The 9742-nt window shown below is 45.7% G+C and overlaps 1 long non-coding RNA gene across 1 annotated transcript in view; it reads left to right on the forward strand.

The window, feature by feature from the left end:
• Positions 1 to 186: 186 nt before the first annotated feature.
• Positions 187 to 9742, forward strand: part of LOC109291489 — a 40211-nt gene continuing 30655 nt past the window's right edge. The window contains exon 1 of the long non-coding RNA XR_002095862.1: positions 187 to 281. This is a non-coding gene — a long non-coding RNA (uncharacterized LOC109291489). The remainder of the gene's footprint in view (positions 282 to 9742) is intronic.

Here is a 9742-nt window from a genome sequence, read left to right on the forward strand (position 1 = left end):
GAGTGGCTTGGGGTAGGTGAGGCGGGGACCAGGGAGGGATGTTTTACAAGTGCTGTCTTTCTTTCATAGATTCTAATAGTGCTGTATGTTTGTCCTGAAGGTAATGCTATGGCCTTTAGTCCATAGCATGGCACAAATGGACATGTTTATTTTTTGGTATATTTAAGCCAGCCAGCCTGAAACCCTGGCAGTTTAGACTGACATGCATGAAAACTGGTGTTACTTCTGCCCATCAGGTGGTATATCTGATGATTCTTGTTGCAGAAACTGAACTGAGACAGGTAAGTGTGACCTATATGTCACCCAAGGTTATCTATTCTTCACTACATGAAATATCCAGGAAGATGTCCTACAGAGTTAAGCAGTTATTTTATTGGCTTAAAGGAACAAGGCTCTATATAGAGCTCTACTCTGCTCTCTTATCCCCCTTCCTTCCTTTCTCTTGCCTCCCTTCTTTATTTCCAAGTTTTGTGTTGCTGTTCATTACTGTGGCATCTGAGCATCTCTCTTATAAGCCAGGCTGACAACTACTAGGTCTCTGTGGATGTTCAAACAGCCTAAGGCTCACCTCTGCTCTTGGGAGGCTAGGTAGTTTGTTTGTGTTACAGCAGTCTTTTGTATGATTGATCTATGTTTGTAGGATGGACACTGGGTGTGTCCTATAGTTACATGGGGCTAAAAGCTCTAATATAGTTCTGCTTCATTCAGTGCATTTGGATTTTGGTCTTGTTTAAGACTGCACAACACAACAGCCAACTGGTTCATGCTGGGACCTTTTAAAGATATAGTTCTTCACAACTTCCTTCCCCAGCCAAATATAACAACAACAACAGGTAACAATCCATGGTCACATAGTCAGCATTTCAGATGCGTACAAATAATCTGGTGGCCTTCTATGACCAGGTCACAAAATCCTTAGACACAGGTGTAGCAGTGGATGTAGTCTTTCTGGACTTTAGGAAGGCCTTCAACCCTGTCTCTCATCCCATTCTCATTAAAAAACTAGGGGATTGTGGCGGCAACACCTACACAGTCAAATGGGTCACTAGTTGGCTGGAGGGCCGCACCCAGAGAGTGGTGGTGGATGGGTCTTATTCGACCTGGAGGGATGTGGGCAGTGGGGTTCTGCAGGGCTCAGTCCTCGGGCTTGCACTGTTCAACATCTTCATCAGTGATCTGGATGAGGGTGTAAAAAGCACCCTGTTCAAATTCGGAGACGACACTGAGATATGGGTAGAAGTGGGCACGTCAGAAGGGAGGAATAGGCTGCAATTGGACCTAGACAGGTTACAGGGGTGGGTGGATGAGAACGGGATGGGTTTCAACACTGACAAGTGCAAGGTGATGCACCTTGGAGGAAGAACCAGCAGCAGACCTACAGGCTGGGGAACTCCCTTCTTGTCAGTGCAGAGGCAGAAAAGGATCTTGGAGTCGTTATTGATGCCAAAATGAACATGGGCTGACAGTGTGGGGGAAGCGGTCAGGAAAGCCAACCGCACCTTGTCATGCATCCACAGATGCATCTCAAGCAGGTCCAAGGAGGTGATCCTCCCCCTCTATGTGGCACTGGTCAGGCTGCAGCTGGAGTACTGCATCCAGTTCTGGGCGCCGCACTTCAAGAGGGATGTGGACAACATGGAGAGGGTCCAGAGGAGGGCCACTCGCATGATCAGGGGGCAGCAGGGCAGGCCCTACGAGGAGAGGCTACAAGACCTGAACCTGTTCAACCTCCACAAGAGAAGGCTGAGGGGTGACCTAGTGGCTGTTTACAAACTGGTCGGGGGGACCAGCAGGCATTGGGGGAGTCACAAGCTGGCAGAGGGTAGATTCAGACTACCCTCAGGAGGTGCTACTTCACTGTCAGGGCAGCTAGGCTCTGGAACCAACTTCCAAGAGAAGTGGTGCTGGCTCCTACCCTGGGGGTCTTTAAAAGGAGGCTGGCTGAACACCTTGCCGGGGTCGTTTGACCCCAGTACTCTTTCCTGCCCAAGGCAGGAGGTTAGACTTGATGATCTGCTCAGGTCCCTTCCGACCCTACCAACTATGAAACTATGAAATCTACTGGCTATGTTCAGTTAGTCTCTGAGGTGCCTTGCACTGTTTCATGGACCTTTCCAAAACAGAACACTCCTGTTGTCAGGCTGTGGTAAGTCTATTAACTTTAGTTGTGGCATCTCGTTGGGCCTTAGCTTGCATGGCAGTTGCCCATCGGAGATATTCTCCAACAAAGTGGCTGATTTGGTTCTGCTTCTCTCTTTCCTTTCTACAGTTATGAGAAGGGTACTTTTCATGTAACAGGTACTATCCTGTGGGGAGGGACCCTGGGTTTCATCTCCTATTTCTACTAGTGCAAAAGCTATCCCACTGCTGTCTGTCCATTTTATCCAATGATTATTAAATACAAAATAAAGAAACACTATTGGGACACAGGCTAAAACCCAGGGCTCCTTGCTTCCTAGGGTAGCCCCCTTGAACCATTTATCAAGGTATCTTTTGACCTCACATATCTTGGCAGTGTGGTGGGTCAGCCTTGGTAGGAAGGTAGAGGCTGCCCACCTGTTCCTGGGCTAACCACCCCCCTCGCTCTCAAGCCACGCCTTGTTTCATAATTGGTTCCAATTAGGTAGGGGGCTGCCCATTCTTGCCCCAATGATTGGGAGCACCATCTATGGCTCTGTTCCTCCCCTACATCACAGCCCAAGCCTCACAGATGGCATCCACCAGTGGTTTGCACTGGGTCTTTTATAAAACATATACACAAACAGACAAACAAACACATACTGGGCTCCACACTCTTGGCCCCCTCACTGGGGTCTTCTACATCTAGGGGCTCAGGTGGCCACAGCCTTGCCTGAACCTAGGGACTTACATCCCCACACCACCCCCTCACTGGGGCTTTACACACTACCCCTCCCCTGGGGTCTGCTGCCCCATCCAGCTCAGGTGGCCATAGCCATGCCTGGCCCCCTCTCAGGGTCCCTGCAGCCACAGGACTCATGAAGAGCCTGGGCATTGCTTCAGGTCCCTCCACTGACCTGGGCCCTGCCTCAGGACTCCCATGAGCCTGGCGTTCCCCTGAACTGCTTGAACCCACCAGGGATGTGGGAGCTGGGGTTATTAAGGTGCCTCAACCCACCTTTTACTGGGGTGGTAACTAGCCTGGTATTTCCTGGGGGCTCCCGTGCCACTGGGAGCCCCCACCAGACCACCCACTCCCGGCAGGGTGCAGTTTTTGGTCATGCCCAGGACCAAGAGCCTCCTATCCATCCTCATAGGCTCTTGCCCTTATATCCTGGGTTATTCTTACAGCAGCTCAGCTAGGCAATGTTTCTGCCTGGGCTGGCAACAGCAAACTGCAGCCTTTATATGCCTAGTGTTCAAAATGGCTGCCCTCATCAGGCACCTGGTAGCTGCCTACCTCTGCCCTTAAAGTGGCAGGCACCTGTAGGTGCCCTGCCACCATGTCTTGCTGAGTGGAACTGAAACTTAACAATGGAATGAGTGGCTGGACCCAGCCCCTAATGAACACAGTCAGACTGGCAAGGGAAGTTGTGTAGGGAGAGTAGATTTAAAATGCACATTAAGGCTAGGGACAGACATTACACACAAACTGGTTCAAGTGATCAGAAACTGGTTTAAACCTGTAAGAGAACAGACATTCAGTGCACATAAACACCTTTAAAAAGAGTCTGAAACTGGTTTGAGAAAGCCTGGTTGAATGTACTTTCAGACTTAACTGATTTGAGTCAAACTGGTTTATGCAATGTCTGCCCCACACCCCTTCCTAGTTTAAGTTAAATCAGATTCCCCCAGCATTCCAGCATGCTCTCTGGGCTGGGTGGACCCCTCCCCTCTGCTCCCTGGCTGGAGCTCCAGCAGACACTTGCAGGCACAGCAGGGTCTGCCTGGCTTCCCTGTGTCCCTCTCACACCCCACCACTCTCTGCTTAAGCAGGGATCACTTCCTCCTCTTTCCCACAGCATGGACCATAGCCAGCATGTGGTATGCTAGCTAATGCTGAGAAGTGTCTGTATAGGGCAGACAGGACAGTGTTGGCTTAGGGCTTTTTGAAGCTAATCAACATGTCAGCTGGCAATGTCTGACTAAGAAGAGCTTGAACTAATGACCGAGGCTTTGTTTTCTGATGGGGTGCTAAATGCTCTGTTATCAAGGGGTGGGGGGACCTGTCCCTAATGAGAGTGCCCTGCTGGGGCCTGGTTACACTACCCCTCAGCTCAGTGCTGACAAAGGGAAGAGAGGGTTGCTCTAGCACCCCCTGGCTTCTAGCCTGAGCTACTGCAGGCATGTGTGCCTGCATTTCTTCAGTCCAGAAGGGATGTCTGTACAGTTACAAGCTGATTCAGTCTAGGCAGGTTAGACTAACTTGCAAAGATTGAATCAATTCAGGCTCAGGCTTTTTGAATGTCTGTCCCTAGCCCAATAGCCTCAAATGTCACTGATGCAGCTAACTATTGATGTAAGTGCTACTTACACACCTAAAGTGGGGCTGGCCTTGTGCCATTCTGTCTGTCAGAGTGCTTGTAAGCATCTCTTTTTAATTTGTGCATGTAAAACATGCACATTAGGTGCTGATCTCATAAGGCACCTACACATGTACCTGACACCTGCTCTGCTGCATGCTAATTAGCATGCTCCAGCAGTTTCAGCACCACATGTATTCACTGTCCCTGTGCTTCAAAATAGCAGTAGGGGCACTTTGAAGCTTGTTGAATGAGCTTTAGTTAAAGCACTCCCCCCTTGCCCCCATTTTAAAGTGTGGTACACTGATTACATGAGACACTGTGGGCACTTTAATTACATTACATGAGCACTCCCGAGAGCTGTTCTAATTGAAGCACCCCTTCCTCCCTGGAGCATGTGTAAAGATGCCCACAGATACTCAAGCAAGTGCTTGATTTAAGGAACCAAGCAGTTCTCTTAGTGTGTTTAACTCATTGCAAAATCAGGATCTTAGATTAACGTATAGATAGTTCAATAATAATACAAAATTGAATAAGTATTTCAATAAATGTTTTAAACATACCCGACACAGTGCATTTGATACTCTGTGGTTTACTCATTGGAGAGATAAAAGGAGACATTCAAGTGTTCTTTATAGTTTTAAATCAAAAGCTCTAACCTTTGTTTGTCATTACCTTCTCAGAATGTTGAATATAAAAATTCACTGAGCTTTTCTGCTCAACCAATGTTCCCTACTGTTACTTGTTCAAGCCAAGCCAAGCCAACATTACTCTGCCTTTTATGCTGCTTTTCTTTTATAGTGGTAAGTTCAGGGTAAGTCCACTGTGGTCTCTGTGCTGCTCACCACAAGAATTCAGAACTTTATGGTGAAAACATTTTAAAGCACAATACTGATAGCCACGTGGTGGAGTCTTTCTGTTGAATTTTGTGGTTCCTAAATCAGGTCGAATATGCAGAACTTTTATTTTATCAATGCTAATTATTTTTTTGAAGCAATAATGGATGAAAATGTAATAGTCCAAAATCAAATACTGGAAAGTTGGGGATGATTCATCACTTCCATACAGTTCTACCTCTAAGCATTTTGTAAGTTTTCTACATTCGTGATCTCTCACTATGAATGATTCAAAAGACTGCATCCTAGTGATTTGGGCACTCACCTGGTACAGCACAATTGCAGGCTCTGATTCCTAATCCCAAGATTATTTCTTTTTTTTCTGATGACTTCTTAATGTGGAAGTGCATAAACAGAGATAGGAGCAGAAGTGGAAACCCAGGACTCCCCCTTCTTGCCCTAGGCAGATCCTTGCTCAGCAGGTGGGGTTTTTAGGTTGCCCTTCTGAGGTGCTTAACTCTCCCCATGCATTACTGCTGGGTTTAGGATCTGATTGGGGGCATTGGGGGAGAAGAGACACCTAAGTGTAACTACCTTGGTTGTAGACACCTATGTCCTATATTGAATCTAGCTTTAGAAAAATCTAATAACTCTTTAACCACACTAATTTCTCTGAAAAGCTTAAATCCTCTGACCCAAAGCCAGCCCAAAATGACAAGCCTTTGATATATGTTATGGCTTTGTTACTCTCAAAAAAAACACCCTCTTCTGAGATTGTTGTAAACCTTACACAAACAGCCAGCCTGAATGAGCTTCTTTACTTCTATTAATTCATTCCTGCACCTGCTGCTGCTCTCTTAGCACTTTCAGGCTGGTTTGAGGCTTTCTGGCTGCTGTTAAGAAATTTTGATTTACCTTCAAAACTTCACTGTATACTGAAAGAAAAACAAAACAAGCCACAGGATACATATGAGAGGCAGAAAGGGGAGAAAACAAAACAGAAGACTGGCAGTGAGAACTTAACACACTGTAAAACTTCCCTCTTCCCAAAGTTTTCTGTCCCAAGAGCTGACAAGAAAACACTTTATAGTTACTAAATCATCAAATAAACACTAGGCATCTTAGCAGAGTGAGGTCCCTGCCTCAACATGGCTGGATGCTTTGCCATTGACTTCAATAGAAGAAAAAGCGAGGCCTGTTTTATTAATTTGTTTATAATGAATAAAATATGTAGCGCAGATGTGGAATGGGAAGCAACACAAAGCAAATGAAGGAGCAGTTCCACTCCACATGCATCTCACTGGTCCTAGAATATTTTGTCACTACTGATTTGAACAACTCATGGTTGTCTTGTGTCATGGGTTTGACACTTTTAGCTTTTTACAGAGTTTCTTTTGTGAGCATGCCCATTCCTGTGCACCCTGGACATCATGCAAGACAGAACCCCACAAAACACTCCACTTCTAGCCTAGACCACTAAGTCATAGTCCCTCTGCTTAATAAGTATGCTTTTCAGCAGGTCTAATTGGGTTTCGTTCCTGTGGCATGCTTCTCTTCTGAGTTGTGCTTCTCTCCCATGCTCCTTCAAAGCAGTGTTATATTTTAGTCCTTAGAAATACAGCAATCAAGGAGAAATGGATTAAAACAATAAAATAGCCACATACATATTAGTCTTATCTACAATTTAATATGTCCTTCAAGACTTGCCTCCCTACTGATCCCTAGAACTCTGCTTCTCTGAGGACCAGGCTACTAGGCCTGTGTGAGCAGGCAGCTATTTGAGCTGGCTTTGGATCTGGCCACTTCGGATGCCACTGATCCGATCTGGAGCTCCAGACTGGGTTCCTGCTTTGATCCAGCCAAAGTGGCTCTGAAGCTTCGGAGCTGCCTTGGAGATCCGGCCATAGAGTATAATGGGGAATCAATTAAATATCTATAATTTTGCTGTATTTTGTCTGATTTGGATGAAGCTTCTAGGGGTGGTAGCTTCTGCTGAGAGCATGAAGTCTGCCAAGTTTCAAGGAGATTGGTGCAGGGATTCAGGGGGAACCACACCCCAAATTCTTGAAAGCAAAACTCATGTCACATGTATGTGTTACATCACAGGGGGGTGAAATCTGCAGGGATGGTAGCCCCTGGTGAGGCCACAGTCTGCCAAGTTCCAAGGTGATAGGTGCAGGGGTTTGGGAGGAAACTGCATCTCAAACTTCTGACAAGCAAAACTTGTGGCATAGATGACCCTATGTTTGTTAAGGCACAGTGGGCTGAAAACTGCAGGGGTAGTAGCTCCTGCTGAGGCCACAAAGCCTGCCAAGTTTCAAGGAGATATGTGCAGGGGTTTGGGGGAAACTGCAGCTCAAGCTGAGGACAAGCAAAACTCGTGACATGGGTGACAGTGTGTGTGTTAAGGCGGAGCAGGGTGAAAGCTGCAGGCCTGCTAGCCCCTGCTGTGGCCACGAAGCCTGCCGTTCTAAACTGGTTATGTTGAGAGTTGCTACTATGGGGGTATGGACATGTTTCCATTTGAAGTCATTTCAAAATAGTGATGTTTTAAAAGGGCAGCAACACTGTTATGTGTGGGCAACCTAAGAATGATACAAATGTAACAAAACTGCTCCAACTTCAGCACTTTGTCCAGTATTAAAGTTGGAGCGGTTTGCTATGCTTGTATCATCCCAGATGTCCTTAGGTAATGGGTGCCTATACACGAGCCAGGAGGCTGCTCCAACAGGCTTGATTAGTCATGTCTGCTGGAGCATGGTAATTACCGTGTCCCAGGCAGCCTTCGTATCTCATGTATCAGTATCCCTGTGCTTCAAAAATAGTGGCAGGGATGCTTTAACTAAATTTGTTCGATGAGCTTTAGATAAAGCACCCCACCACCATTTTGAAGCATGGGGACACTGATAAATGAGACACTCTGGGCATGTTAATTAGAGCAGCTCTGAGTATATAGGCACCAGCAAACTAATTAAAGCCCCTCTCCCCCTCCCAGAGCATGTGTAAAAATGCCTGTAGTAGCTCCTGCCCTTTTAGAATATTACCCTTTTGAAACAGCTTCAAATGTATCTGTGTCCATACCCAAATTTGATTCCTCTTGGTAACCTAAAAGACCTCACATGATATGGATCAACTGTCTCATCTGAATAAATAATCACTTTGAAATTAATATTTTACATTGGAGTAACTATTGCAAGTTTGAGTGATGAATGTCAACAATATTAGCAATCAATGGACTTCAAGCAATAAGATCATGGTCTGTGTTTCATTGGGTAGCATAAGAGCTGTTCATCCAAAATATAAAAATAAAAACCCCAGACTGATCATAAAAACTTGGAATATGCTAGTATTAACAGTGACTCTCAGGGCATTTATACGCATACTTTTTTGTTCCATGATGTGCTGGAGATCTGGTGTTTCGGAGCAAACTCGATTAATTGAATCTGCTCTGCATGTTTGCTGAGGTGATGTGCAGTTGTATAAGTGGTGAAATGCACATCAGCATACAGAAAATGGCGGTGGTGCACTTTTGAGCTAAAGCACCTCTGATGTGTTTTAGTTCAAAATCATGCTGTCACCATTTTCTTAGTGCTGAAATGCATTTAATCACTTATACAACTGTAAGTGTGTCAGTGCCAGGTGCTTTTCAAGGTACCCGGCACTTGCATACGTAAAAATGCCCTCAATGTGCAGTTACCTCAAGAATCCCAGGAAGCTGCAGTTGATGTACAAAAGGAATGATTTTGCAAGAGCTTAAAAAACTCCCCAAACAACTAAAGCCTCCAGACACATGCATCCTCCATGGTACCTTATGGGGGAAAGAATGAGACAATGAAATTAGGAGCCTCCATGCTTACTGTACTCTTACTGCCTCGGATGTTTTTGTACCTAGGGCTGCTGCCATTAGCTTCTCACAGATTGGTCTATGACAGGGGATTCATTCTTTTTAGAGAGACGTTCAAAGCATAAAAAGGATGTATTTATCACTAGCTCCATTTAGCTAACATACAAGTGGTAATAACAGCTAGTTCATAAGGGCAGTAAAAAGGCAGGTCTCTGTGACCCTGGGGGAGGCTTTGACAAACAGCAGCTAAGGAGACAGTTGTCTGCTTTGAGACAGATGGGCTCACCTGCAGGTTGTATGTAATGCTTTGGGTAAATTAAAGAGAAGCAACTTTAGAAGGGGTCACAATACATCCCTTTCCCACCTGAACAGAACTCCTTTATTACTAGTATCTTTTCCCTCCATGGTTTACTCATTTTTTTTTAAAGAAGCCCTGAGAATACAGTGTGTGTGTGTGAGAGAGAGAGAGGTGCGTGTGTGTGTGTGTGTGTGTGTGTGTGTGAGAGAGAGAGAGAGAGAGAGAGAGAGAGAGAGAGAGAGAGAGAGAGAGAGTGTGTGTGTGTGAGAGAGAGAGAGAGAGA

Source organism: Gavialis gangeticus, unplaced genomic scaffold, assembly GCF_001723915.1.
Source record: "Gavialis gangeticus isolate Ggan-Ray unplaced genomic scaffold, GavGan_comp1, whole genome shotgun sequence".
NCBI classification, from domain to species: domain Eukaryota; kingdom Metazoa; phylum Chordata; order Crocodylia; family Gavialidae; genus Gavialis; species Gavialis gangeticus.